The sequence below is a fragment of the Odocoileus virginianus genome, chromosome 12 (genome assembly GCF_023699985.2).
Source record: "Odocoileus virginianus isolate 20LAN1187 ecotype Illinois chromosome 12, Ovbor_1.2, whole genome shotgun sequence".
Classification (NCBI taxonomy): Eukaryota; Metazoa; Chordata; class Mammalia; order Artiodactyla; family Cervidae; genus Odocoileus; species Odocoileus virginianus.
In genome coordinates this window covers 6,137,440-6,151,604 of record NC_069685.1, presented here as the reverse complement: position 1 = coordinate 6,151,604, position 14,165 = coordinate 6,137,440, and the positions used below count along the sequence as shown (strand labels likewise).

General features: G+C 44.0%; 1 protein-coding gene across 8 annotated transcripts in view; it reads left to right on the top strand.

Moving 5' to 3' along the window:
- FHIP1A (FHF complex subunit HOOK interacting protein 1A) overlaps nucleotides 1-14,165 on the top strand; it is a 399,036-nt gene that overhangs the window by 88,829 nt on the left and 296,042 nt on the right. Inside the window, exon 3 of one of the 8 annotated variants that reach the window (XM_070474762.1) lies at nucleotides 2,650-2,708. The exons of 6 other annotated variants lie outside the window; for them this stretch is intronic. The gene's annotated coding sequence lies outside the window, so the exon portion shown is untranslated. Of the gene's footprint in view, nucleotides 1-2,649; nucleotides 2,709-5,265; nucleotides 5,549-14,165 lie in introns of those variants that run through there. One more of the 8 variants, XM_020903324.2, reaches the window with a different exon arrangement.

Here is a 14,165-nt window from a genome sequence, read left to right as displayed (position 1 = left end):
GGTTCAAATCAATGGCTGTTTACTGGATGCATATTGTTAAAAATATAAATTGGTATAGCGACTTTGGAAAGCTGTTTGACGGTTTTAGCTAAATGTCATTGATATATATAGGCTGTGTGTTGTGTGCATATGCAATCTCAGTCGTGCCCGACTCTTTCTGACTCCATGGACTATAGCTTGCCAGGTACCTCCGTCCATGCAATTTTCCAGGCAAGAATCCTGGAGCAGGTTGCCACTTCCTTTTGCAGGGATCTTCCTGACCCAGGGATCGAACCTATGTATCTTGCGTCTCCTGTATTGACAGGCGGGTTCTTTACCATCTGAGTCACTGGGGAAGCCCCTGTATACAGTCTTAGTTCAGTTCAGTTGCTCAGTCATGTCTGACTCTTTGCGACCCCATGGACTGCAGCACGCTAGGCTTCCCTGTCCATTACCATCTCCCGGAGACTACTCAACTTGTGTCCATCGCGTTGGTGATGCCATCCAACCATCTCATCCTCTGTCGTGCCCTTCTCCTCCTGCCTTCAGTCTTTCCCAGCATCAGGGTCTTTTCCAGTGAGTTGGTTCTTCGCATCAGGTAGCCAAAGCACTGAAGTTTCAGCATCAGTCCTTCCAATGAATATTCAGGACTGATTTCCTTTAGGATGGACTGGTTGGACCTCCTTATAGTCCAAGGGACACTCAAGAGGCTTCTCCAATACCACAGTTCAAAAGCATCAATTATTTGCACTCAGCTTTCTTTATAATGCAACTGTCACATCTATCATCCAGGAATTCCACTTCTAAGAGAATGAGATACCTGATTATGCCAGAAAACTTAGAGGAAAACACAAAAAAGAGAATAAAAATAAACCGTTATCCTAGTATGGAGATAGCAATTGGTACTGACAACACTTTAAAGGAGAACCATATTTTACATACCATTTTGTAGCAGGCTTATTTTATACAATAATGGTTTGTGAATGTATTTTCATTTACTAGGTATTTCACAATGTTTAAAAAAGTCTGCCTATAATATTATAACATGGCTAAACCATAATATATTATGCTTATACTTAATAATTTTGTCTTGTTGGGTATTTAGGATATTTCTACTTTTTCACTACATTTAAATAACTGTAGTAGACATTCATAATGTGAATTTTTAGCAAATATTTGAATATTAGAATAACTTCTTAGAAGTGGAATTTCTGGTTCAAAAAGTAGAAACATTTTAGATATTTAGATACAAATTGCTAAAAATTATTGTGACTTATACTGCCTTCCACATGGCATGATATTGTCCAACATCCACAATAGGCATAATAATTTTTTGCAATCTTTGCCAAAGTTATAAATAAAATAGTTGCCTCTCATTCTAGCTTTACTTAATATGGTTTGACTTCTTAAAATTGACTTAAAAAAAAAGAGTTCTCTGTTCATCTCCTTTATTATTCTCATCTTATGTCTGTCTTGTTTGTAAGAATGGTTTATAAGCAGTAGAAATCAAAATTCTTTGCTTAATACTTATGTTGTGGATATACTTTTCTGTTTCATTACCAACTTTTCATACTGCAAACTCTTTCCCCAAACTAGCAAACTCTGACATTCCCGTTTTTCCCTTTGAGAAAGCAGAATTTAGGGGACACTATCGTAACAGATAATTGGCATTAGGCACTTCTGTTGGACTTCATTTCTTACGTTGTCATTTCATGTCCTTTCTCTCCTGTTTTCAGTCCCTTTTCTTTACTTTTAGGGCACAGTGGATATTTATGAAATTCGTATTTGCAGAGAGAGAACTAACATCCTTAAGTGGCTGCCAGGTGTCAGGTACTGTCCTAGATGCTTGACCACATTAATTTCATGTGCATCTTATGTGCATGTTAAGTCGCTTCAGTCGTGTCCGACTCTGTGACTCTATGGACCGTAGCCTACCAGGCTCCTCTGTCCATTGGGATTCTCTAGGCAAGAATACTGGAATGGGTTGCTGTGTCCTCCTCCAGGGAATCTTTCCAACCCAGGAATTGAATCCATATCTCTTGAGTCTCCTGCATTAGCAGGTGGGTTCTTTACCACTAGCATCACCAACAACCTTAATAAAGAATTATTTTCTTCATTTGATAAGCTGAAGAAGTAAAAGATAATCCACATCATGTGTTCTTTCTTTATTGTCTTCCTTTCAACTTTCTTAATTTCACCCTCAACCTACTCATTTTGAAGTCTTTTCCATCCTTTTTTAAAAAAGGTATTTCTATTTATTTATTTGGGTCTTCGTTGTGGTATGTGGGATCTTTTATCTTCATTGTGGCATGCAGGGTATTCAGTTGTGGCATGCAGGGTCTTTAGTTGTGGCACATGGGATCTAGTTCCCTGACCAGAGATGGAACCCGGGTCCGTTGCAGTGTAAGCTTGAGTCTTAGCCACTGGACCACCAGGGAAGTCCTAAGTCTTCTCCATCTTTGTTCTGGCAATTCCATCCTTCCAGCTGTTAGGCCAAACCACTCAGCGTCCTCCTTGTTTTCTTTTTTATAGCCTAACATATTTGATAGAAATATTAAAATAATCATTACAGTTCCTCTCACTGTGGGAGTCAGGGAGGGGAACCCCTTCTGTAATCAAAGTAATAATTTTTGATCATGCAACAAGGCATTTTTGTTATTATGTCTATAGGTAGAGACTGCATTTCAAAGCAGATTGATATAGATTTCAAAGAGGCCTGGACTTACAGAGTAAGTGAAATTTATTTCAATATAAAAGTTACCTTGTATGCTGCTGGCACGCTCATATTCACAGTTTATAAAGTAAAAAAACCAAACTGTTAAAGTCCACTCTGAAATAGATGCATTTTCATTAATACATTCACTAGTTAGGTCTCTTCTTCTAAAATAGGGAGAAAGTCAGATATTTTTTAAGGAATAAACTCAACATGTCAGCACCAAATTTCAGTTACTCCTTGTCCTCCACACTCTATATCCAGTCTTCGAGGATTCCCTGTCAACTCACTCTGTCAACTACCTCTGTCTCCCTGGTCCGGTCACTCTCCTCTTGCTCCTGTGTTATTTCAGTAGCCTTCTCACTGGTCTCTGCTTCAGCCCTCACCCACCACTGTCCTCAACCCAGCAAAGTGATCCCATTACGAGGTGTCAGAAGACGTCCCTTTCCTACACAGAACCCTCCAGGGGCTTCCAGCTCAGGCCGCGGAGGGCCTGCCTTGACCCCGTCACCAGCACCTCTTCTCTGACTCCCTCTCCTGCCGCGGTGGCGCCCCGGTTGCCCCAGCACACTCAGGCATGTTCCCGCCCCTGCCTCAGGGCCTTTGTTCTTGCTGCGCTTTCTGCCTCAGAAGTCATCAGCTCTGATAGCTTGTTTCCCAACCTCCTTCAGGCCTTTGCCCTAATATCGCCAGCGGCTTTCTTTGATCGCCTATTTAAGAGAACACGCCGCTTACTCCTTCTGTTCTGTCCCTGTCTAATTTTTCTCCACAACACTTCTAATCATATGGCGTGCGTGCGTGCTTAGTCACTTCAGCCGTGTCCGACTCTGCGACCCCATGGACCACGGCCCGCCAGGCTCCTCGGTCCATGGGATTCTCCAGGCAAGGATACTGGAGGGGGTTGCCATGTTCCTTCTCCAGTGATAAAGCATGAAGCGAGTGAAGTGAAGTCGCTCAGTCGTGTCTGACTCTTTGCGAACCCATGTGCTGTAGCCTACCAGGCTCCTCCGTCCATGGGATTTTTCAGGCAAGAGTACTGGAGTGGGTTGCCATTTCTTTCTCTGAATCATATGGCAGTCCACATATTTTCTTTATCATTTGTGTCTCCTGCCTGGAAGGTAAACTCCGTGAAGGCTACAATTGTTGTTTTTGTCCTCTGCTGTGTCCCCAATCCCTAGGAGAATGCCTAGCATGGACAAAACACTCTATAATGGATGAATAAATGAATCCCCCACATCCCAATTGTTAGAACAGGCCCTGACTTGCTGGGCAGAACTTTCTCGCTCCTATGCTTCTATCTCCCTGTCCTTCCACAGCTTTTAGTTAGCCACCTGTCTTGCATGTTATAGGTGGAAGGTTGGTGAATCCTGAGAGTTATTTGCAGCAGGTGCATCCCTGCTGCAGTCATCAAGAATATCAGTGGTTGTAGAGCCGGAAGTGTGAAATTTTGCATCCTCTGATTACCAAGGTTGCAAGAGAGAACCCGAAGCTAGACAGAGTTGATTTTCGTTGTCACTGGATGCCATTCATCGAGAATGGAGGGAGGAAAATATACTTCCTCCAAAGGAGAATCTAGTGAGGCGCCAGCAGGATGTTGCGGGTAGGAAAAACCCCACATCCGCCTTTGCAAGCCATAGTTCGGCCCAACCCGCTCTGATTGCGGCTCACCTCAAGTTTCAGCCGCACCAACCACAGGGCTCTGGAAATGCCAAGAGAGCCTCTAACCAGGAATTTGATTCCTCCTCCTGAATTTAAAGTTCAGAAAGCAGATCCTCGACTTTACCATCCAAACAGGCAAGGAGCGTGGAAGGAGGGGAAATGGGGAGGAGGAGGTGGCAGTGCCCGCAAGACAATGGGCAGGGTCTCCGATGATAAGCAGCCAGCAAACATGGTGTCCGGTCGTCCGTGGTCCGAGGTCTGGGTTCTGGAAAAGTCTGGGCTCTGGAAAGGTCTGGGCTCTGGAAAGCCAGTGTATTGCATACCCTGGGCAATAGGGAAACGGATTCCCAACCTGCTGTCTCATTTTCTGAGGAGTTGTGTGATGGGGAAGTTTCTTTTTGCTGTTGAAATGTCCAATTAAATAGCCCTCATATTCAGGGGGAAAACTGCCAGTGAACTGTGACACGTACACCTATACTCACAGGGTGCGTGTCGCATGGAGGTGTCTCACCTCCACTCAGCAGAACCCAAATAATGAGCCTTTTGGCACGACTGTAAACGTGGTGTGTGTGTGTGTGTTCGTGAAGGGGTGTAGTTCCAGCGACAGGCGAGTCCCCAAGGGCGAGGTGTCCTCCATTCCGCGGGGTTCAAGTTTCGGTGGAAATGTTTCCTCAGAGGCTCCGCCTCCTTCACCTTGGCAACGGGCGCCCCGGCCACTTGGCAGCCGACCCCGCCCCCTCCACCCCGCACCTGGCGGCCACGCGCCGGGGCAGGGGCGGGGCCTGCGGAGGGCGGGGCCGGCGGGCGGGGCCGGCGCGCGGCCCGGGGCCGGCCTGGCAGGTTGGGCCCCTCCCCGGCTGGGCCCCGCCTGCGCTCCCGAGGGCGCGGGGCAGGGGGGCGGGGGAGCCGGGGAGCGGCGCGACTCCGCCACCCGTTGACGCACCGTCGGGGAGTTGCGCTCGGACCTTCTCCCGCCTCGTCCTTTCCCGGGGAGCCGCTGTAGACTTGAAGCCGGGCCGGGGGGAGCCCAGCCGAGATCTGCGAGCGTCGGCCGGCCCGGGAGCGCAGCGGACTGTCCCGGAGCCGGCGAGGAGCCCCCTGCCCCTTCCCCGCGGCGTCCGGCGAGGGCAGCGGCACAAACTTTCTGCACCGCCCCCGCACCGCGCCCTCGGGAGGGGGAGCCGCGGCCACTGACAGGTACGTGGCGCGCGGATCTGAGACTTGCGCTGAGGGGCTCCCTTCCTTTAGGGGTTGTGGGAAGCGGGAGAGCAGAAGCGCCTCTTCCTGAGCTCCCGGACCGGGCGGGAGGCGCAGGAATGGGGACGGGCCTTGGGAATAGCCCAGACACGGTCTCGGTGTCGGGCCAGGCGCGGCGGGGAGGAGGTTGGCTCCCCGAGCTGCGGGACCGGGCGTTACTCTGTGACTGACCCCGGGGGAGCGAGAGCTAGCTTGTTTTGACGGAGAAGGGTGGCGTTAGGGCTCTCCACCCTTTTCTTGGTCCCTGGGGCCGGAGAGCTGCGCCCTGCGGGAGCAACAGGCAGAGGCGAAGAGTCTGGGGCTCAGTTTTCTTCTCCAGACCGTGCCGCTTTTATAGTAGAGGCAGAGGCGGTGCCACGCTGAAGTTTGCAGTACTTTCCAGTGTGAGGACTTACTTGTTGGGTGGGTTTTGCCCAGTTTCATCAAGTTCTCTAATGAAACGGCTTTCAAGTCGTAGTTATTATTGACGGTGATGATGATGATGGTGTGTGTGTGTGTGTGTGTGTGTGTGTGTGTGTCCTGCTCCGACCTTAACAAAGGTCCCTTGTTATAATTCCACTTCTGCTCGGGAGTAGAACTGCTGTCCTCTTTCAAGAGCCCAGCCAGAGCCAGGTGTTGATGGCAGGGGTAGCCTTGTTTCCTGGGGACTTTGGGAAACAAGTGGGCAGGTCTAATGAATTAGCCCAATTCTGTCCCACCCACTTGGATCCATCCATTCTTAATAGAGCCCGGTTTTGTTAATCCCAGACTCCTAGTTTATCCTGGTCTGTTCTGAATGGATGGATCCAACTGGGTGCACAGGGAACTCTTCCCAATATTCTGTAATAACTAAAAAGGGAAAAGAATCTGAAAAAAGAAGGGATATATGAATGTGTATAACTGAATCACTTTGCTGTACGCTTGAAACTAACACAACGTTGTAAATCAACTATATTCCAGTATAAAATAAAAATTAAACAAAAAATAGACCCAGCTTCCACCATTCAGCAGGTGCTGCAACCTTAGCCATCCAAGGTGAGGAATATTCCCAGTGGAAGAAAGAAGATCAGAACAGAGAAGAGAGAGTCCTGAGGAGGAGGAGTGTAACAGTGCATACCACTTGTTGCTTCCTTGTAGACTGGATCTGCTGCCTGCCTTCTCTGGAAGGGGCCTGCTATCAAATTCATCTTATTAGGAAGTCAGCTGCTCTCTGCTAATAGCCACAGCAGCCCTGATGAAATTATGTAGGTCATTGAAAAATAATTCCTGCTTAATCACCTTTATCCTGTTGATTAGTGAGAGAAAAGATTTCCTTGCCTTAATGTACCATGTCTGGTTTGCAGGGTCACCTGCCTGACCTCAAATTCACTTGGACACCTGGCCCTGGAGAGGATGTTTTCCCTGAAACTGCCCAAATGTAGCATACCACAGCCCAAGTCCACATTTGGAGAACTTGACCAAAGTCGAACAGGAGATTCAGTCTGTACATTTATAGCTTAATGTGGCATACTTGTTGGCTTTAGATAACCTTTTCAGATAATGAAAAGCTGGTTTCTTTTAGTTCCAGTTAATTCCTTTCTGCCAAGTTCATAGAAATTGTTTCCATGTTTGTTTTGAAATAAAGTTTGGGGTCCCATCTGTCATTTGTCCTGTAGCTTTCGGAATAGGATTTAACTGTGTGGGGTAGATAGAAAAGACAAGAGAAACTGCCTATCACTGAACTAGATTCAGAGAGAGATTTAGAGTGGTTTCACAATCTAGGCACAACTACCCAGCTAGCTTCCTACCTTCCCCTAAGTAGAGACAGTATGGTTGTATCAATTTATATAAAAGAAAAGATATTTATTTGGCTGTGCCGGGTCTTAGTTTCAGCACATGGGATCTTCGATCTTCGTTATGGCATGTGAAATCTTTAGTTGTGGCATGTGGGATCTAGTTCTCTGAGCAGGGATCCACCCTGGGCCCCTTGCTTTGGGAGTGTGGAGTGTTAGCCCCTGGACAACCAGGGGAGCCCAGGTTGTATCACTTTTAATGTAGGCCTTTGAAGACCAGAAATGAGAGGACTGTTTTACTACAGTGTCGGTAGTGCATTGCTGGACAGTTCTTCATGATAACTTCTCGAAACTGGTTCAAAACACTTTCTCTTCAAGGTTCTTTTCTGCCATAATAGAAAGTGAGTAGATTATATCTGCAAATCAGAATGCAGATATACAAATAATGTTGAAATATAGAGGTACATATTAGAAGAAGCCTGAGGTGTGACTTTTGAAATTATGTTCTTGTTTTACTTTTCAAAAAAGAATTTGATAAGAAAGCTCCCTCTCTCTGCAAATATAAAACAGAGTTGCTTTCTCTGATCCCTGCTTCGATGCTCAGTGTCCTGTGTACAGTTGTCTCATCGGGAGGCCCTTGGAAGAGCTGGCCCCTCAGATTTTGGCCGTGGAGCATGACTGACTTCACTCTTACTTCTCACGCCTCTGTGAAGAGTGAACACCTCCACTTCACTCTTACCTTCATGATGTCTGCCTCTTAGTTTTTAGCCTACACAGGAGAACAGTGCTCAAGTGACCAGTAGCTTCAGGAACTCCATTTATAGGGATCTCTTAGTGAAGACAATAACAGAAAGTAACTTTTTTGTGGGTCTTGAGATGGCTGACTTAACCAAAAAGGCAGCTCTTGCCATCGCTTCTTGGCCTTTTGGCTAAGATCAAATGTAGTATGGTGGCTTCCCAGGTGGCACAGTGTTAAAGAATCCTCCTGCCAATACAGGAGATGCAAGCAATGTGGGTTCGATCCCTGGGTGGGGGAAGATCCCCTGGAGAAGGAAATGGCAACCCACTCCAGTATTCTTGCCTGAAAAATCCCATGGACAGAGGAGCCCGGTGGGCTACGGTCCCTGGGGTTGCAAAGAGTTGGAACATGACTGAGAGACTGAGCACATACCATATTTGTGCTTTGTGATTTAACCATTTTGAAATTCGGGCTATTATATTCAGATTATACAGGAGGAAAACAGATGAGACTCCGAGAAAATAAACTTTTAGATGCGTATTTTGTTGCTGTATGTGGTGAACTCAGACCCAAGTGCGGTGTTTCTGGTTTAGAAGCCAGGCTTTTAATTTTTTTCTCTGCTGCATCGTGTGCAGTGTTTGGATGCAAAATGGGGTCTTAGTTCTCATTAACCGAAATGCGTGCTCATGGGGGACTATAGAAATACGTACTTATGTGTGTGTGTACATGCATGTCATCTTTATATCCTTTGCATCTTAACAGTGTAGCCGCACCCCAGGAGGTGGGGTAGATAAATAAATACCCTACTAGTTGCCATAAGGAACTTTGACTAGGATCTACAGTTGAAAAAAAATCAGAAAATAGAATTTAAGTGTGGGCTTTACAAATATGGAATTAATTACTAGAAGAAACATCTAAAACAGTTGAAAGGGCTTCTTTTGGAGAGTGGAACTCAAGGGAGAGGCGGAGCCAGGCGGGACTCTGCTGTTTTTGGCCAAGTGCGTTATAACCTTATATGTTATGCTGTGTACATGCGTACTGCTTTTTTAGGTCGTCTTTGGCAAGGAGAGAGTAAAGGTTTGTTTTTAGAATTTTAGAGCAAAAGGGACCGTAGAGATTGTTTATTTCCAGCCCTTTCATCTTGTAGGTGAGGAAATTGAAATATAGTTTAATTGTTTTGCTAAGGTCTCCCAGGTTCACACCCTTCCCCAGGCAGGAGGAACATTCCTCCGCGCTTGTGATTCCTTAGTTACCTTTCCAGGCATTGCTCTCCTTTCTGTCTACTTTTTACAGTGTTTGGTTAGATTGTTGGACTGTGGATTCAAAACTAGGTGATTATCTCTAATTCTTCATATTTCTATCACAGAAGTGCTGCAGAGTTTCAAAGTCTGCATAATCTGTACATTTTTGAGGTTAATTCTGTAATAACTTTTAATTAGAATTAGAGACACTTTTGCAGTCTGTCTGCAGCTATTCAGAAATTGATGGTGTTACTCAGTTGAATTTGATAAATACTGGAGTTTGGCCTAAACTTTTATCCCTAGAAGCTATTACTAATGGGAGATGATAAGAAGGTTTTTCTGATATCTATGTATGTTGCTTAATTTTGAAATTCTGAGAATAAGGCAACAACGGTCTTCCAAGAGAGAGGCAGAGGCAGGTGATATAGCAGAACTATAATAGAAAGGTTTTTTACAGTCTAACATTTCTCTTTTCTTTATACATGAGATTTTCTACTATCCCTCCAAAATTATATCACTAACTTAAAACTTTATTTTTTCTGATTATACACACAATACATATTATTCAACATTCAAACACTATAGAAATATGTAATGTTGAAAGTTAAAAGTGCACTGTGATGTTGTATTATAAAGAAACTTCCCCCAAATTTTCTGAAATTGAAATGTTTATAATTGTGATTTTAATAACAAGTGGTGGTAAAATAGCACAACTTTCAACTTAATTTTTAGCTTAATATGCATTGAAAATGTTTCCATAGCCACACATACAGATCATACTATGTAGTATTGCATCACAGGTAATTTAAGCAATTTCCAGTTGTTGGAAATGTGGGTTGTTTCCCATTTTCCCGTAGTAAGAATAGTGTTTTGGAGAACATCCTTGAAAGTATATCTTTGTACAGTTGGGTAGGAAAGGTTTGTGAAAGAGTCAGAGGGATGAAAAGTTAAATTTCTCTAATTTATACTTCCTGTAGTAGTGTCTCTACATTTTAAACTATATTAATGGCTTTTTTATTTTTGAATGTATTGGACCAAAGATAGAAATTATTAATATATGAGCAGACTCTGAAACAAAAGGTCATAGTAACAAAAGGCGCTGAGTTTTTAGGTGAGGCTCACCTCATTTCAGATTTTTTTGGTTTTAATGTTTTCCCCAAGAGAATATAGTAATTGATAATAGCTCTAAAAATACTATGCAGTTGTTGGATGAGCTGCTAATTACTTTTTATGGAGCATAGTTAAGAAAAATTTTTTTTACAGAACATTATTCTAGGACATGCCATTAAGGAGTTCAGGGGAGTCCACTAGGCTTTGCAGAATGCAAAGTGAGTGTGTTTTAGCTCCCCTTGTGTGAAAATTTACCTCTGTTGAAATATTGGTCATGGGTCAATTTTAAGATCTTTAGACCTGCAGAAAGTCCCAAGAACTAATTTTACTCATCTATGTGTGGAAAATGTGAAATATAATACTTTGGCTAAATTTCATAACCTAGGCTCATTGAAGCAGGAACATTTCAGGAATTCCTGTGGCAAAGTTTTTATTGGTCATCTTAGAGAGCTGATTAATATTTTCATGGAGTCCAAGCTTTGTTCATAACCATTCAATTAGAGGATTGTGTTTCATTCCTCAGGATGAATACCTTCTGTTTCGTTTGTATTCATGGAACTTGTACTTGGAGTTCATTCATGATTTTCTTTGTAACATATTAGAATGAGTATAAAAACATCTTAACAACTGCAAATGTACACACATGTACACTTATATATATATATATATATACACATATCCTATGTGTGTATACACACACACGCATATATACACATGTGTATTTATGCTTAAGTAATATAAGCTATACTTTAAAAATATCATCAGTAGGTCATTTAGCATAAATATTTGGTGCACCCTTAAAATTAAGATGATGTCTGCCCATATTTATTTTATTAGGAAAAAAGCTTCTTGATGTCTTTTATATGAAAAAATCCTTAGGATACAGGTGAAACTTCATTGTTTGTATATAGTTCTTATGTTTTGGTTTTTTTTTTTTGTGGGAAGATGAAACATGTCTTGTGTATTAGTCTTGGTTATTGCCTGGTCTCTAACACTCACTTTTTTAATAAGTTGAATATTTAAAATCCCTCCTGTTTGTGATATATTTCAGAATGTTTACACTCTCCTTATTTTAAGCAAGATGCAGTAATGTTTATGAAAAAAATGGCAATAGGACTTTCATTGACCTTGATTTGCTTCAGGAAATACGAGACAATGTGCTGTTTACTCGAGTTGTATTAAAAACTTAATGGTTCATGCTGGTTTCTTACCAGCGTGATGAAGTTTGTCCTTCCGTTTCCTCCTTGTGCTTCTCCACTGGGTTCATGTTGAGGCCTTTGTGTGTCCGATTTGGAAAGTGGACCCTGCATGTGCTCTTGACGAGTCAGCTTGTAAGTTGTGTTTTGGTTGTTTGGGGGCTGGTTTTGTTGCCGCCTCCCTTTCTTCCTCCTAAAGTCATCCTACCTCTTGATCGTGTTTTAGGATTGGTGTGCCACCTAGGAGTGGTCATGCCTCCACAGTGAATCACAAAACGAGTCGGTCTTGTGAGACTTTCTGACTCAAGCCTGACTGATTCAACCTGCTGTCCTTCCGGCTTCTGTCAGGAGGGGCACTCCTGGAGCAAACTCTCAACTTGGCTCCCGCCCCTACACGAGTGATCCCTAAACCTGCATCCTCATTGCTGACCTTTGAAATCCTAGGCTTGCTTCTCCAGTTCCTGCTACATAGGTCTTTATTTGGATCCTGACATCCTATTAAACCATAGGATGACGAGTCACCTAGCTGAGTACCTACCTTATTGTGAACAGAATCCTATATGCGTTTGTTGTTCATGGTCTGCATCTTATTATCTCAGGGGCGATTGTAATATATTTTACCTTGTTTTCATTTCCAGTTTTTCTTTCTGTCATCCATTTTCATGCCATGATTGGTCTGATTCTGTAAAGTACAGCTTTGCTTATGTCACTGATCATGGCCCTTCTTGCCTACTGAGTAATAAGTCAATTCAAGGTTTAATGGCTAAATTTAGGTGCCAAATTTAGTTGGTTGGGGGACAGGTTGTCCAGGGATTTGGTTAAACGTTGTTTGGGTGTGTCTGTGAGGGTGTTCTGGATGAGATTGACGTTGGAATTGGTGGACTGGGTGGAGCGGATGGCCTTTCGGTTGTGGCTGGGCTTCTTCAGCCCACTGAGGACCTGAATGGAACAGAAAGGCTGAGGAAGGGAGGATTCACTCGCTCTGCCTGACAGTTTTCGAGCTAGGACATCCACCTTCTGTGCCTTTGGCCTTAAGCTGGGGCCTGAACTGTATCATCAGCTGTTCTTCTCCGGTGCAGATCTTGGGACTTCTCAGCCTTTGTAATTACACGAGCCAATTCCTTATGATAAACCTGTCTGTCTGTCTGTCTATATATATAAAAATATACATCCTTTATTTACTTTTAACATTTTTGGTGGAGTCTCGTTGCTTTACAGGGTCGTGTCAGTTTCCGCCGCACAGCAGAGCGGGTCGGCTGTACGTATCCACATGTCCGCTCTTGGATTCCCTCCCATTTAGTCACCACAGAGCACTGATGAGTTCCCGGTGCTATGCCACTAGTGTACATAGTTGTGTAAATACGTCAATCGCAGTGTCCCGGTGCATCTCCCCCCTCCCCCGCCCCCCGCCCCTCTCTCCCATTGCTGCCCACGTTTGTTCTCTGCGTCTGTCCACCTCTGTTATCTGTGTGGTTGGTTCCTTCCCTGGAGATCCCTAACACTCGAGGCATCTGGGACGTGCCCCACGCGGATCCTCTGCTCAGGCGGCTGTGCCGATCTGTTCTTCATTCCTGAGCACACCTACCTCTTCCTTGCCTGCTGTCTCCTTCCTCTTGCCTATCTCAGTGATGTGAATTCTTCAAATCCAGTCCTAAGCCTATGTCCTCCATTAAGCCTTTCTTGGCTATCTTTTCCTGTAGCAGTTTCCTGGCATCTGAACCACTGTGCTGAAATTTTAGGAATTTAGTCATTAGACATTAGCTTTCTAGTGTTAAAAAATCTTTTATACAATTGTCCTTGTTCCTAGTTATGAACTCCATGAGGACTCAGCTCAAGCTCTATACTGCAAATCCTCCACTGTTCTTGGCTTTGCTTCACATGGTAGGTGGTCATTGTTTCCTGATTTTTTTAAAGCACTAAGTTCTGCCAAGGAAGGAGAGGCATGTGTGGGGCACGCGTGCTCACTCCCCGACCTTGTGCCCAGGGAAGAAGCGTGCAGCTCAGTGCCCACCATACCCAGAACTCTTCATCAGAGCAGTGCTCCAGGGAGACTCTGCCAGGTGTTTGGCATTGTTATTGGAAACAAAACTTACACATCGTCCTTGACCTAGAGCTAACTTTTCCTAAGAAAAAGTTGAGCCACATTTAAAGTTCTGTTGAATTAGCCCTTTCCTGAAGTACTGGTTTGCAACTATTTTTCCTCTCATCTGCTTTGCTCTTGTCTCTAGAAATTCCCTTTGCTCTGCCCGTGGTGAAGTCATTTCGTATCTTCTTCCATAATTATGTTAACATAGCATGTTAGTGTCAATAATTTTGAGCAAGGGTCAAGAAGATGAAATATGGAAAAAGAACTCTGTGTTCCTAGGCAATTGTTCAATTTTATGCACATTTCATTCAAGCTCTGTTTGATTTTCCTCGTTTCTCCTGCAGTTGAATGTCGTTTTTGAGGAACATCATTGCAAATCTGACCTCCTTATGCACTTTGTTATGTCTTAATCTCAGGGTGTTACAGATCCTCTG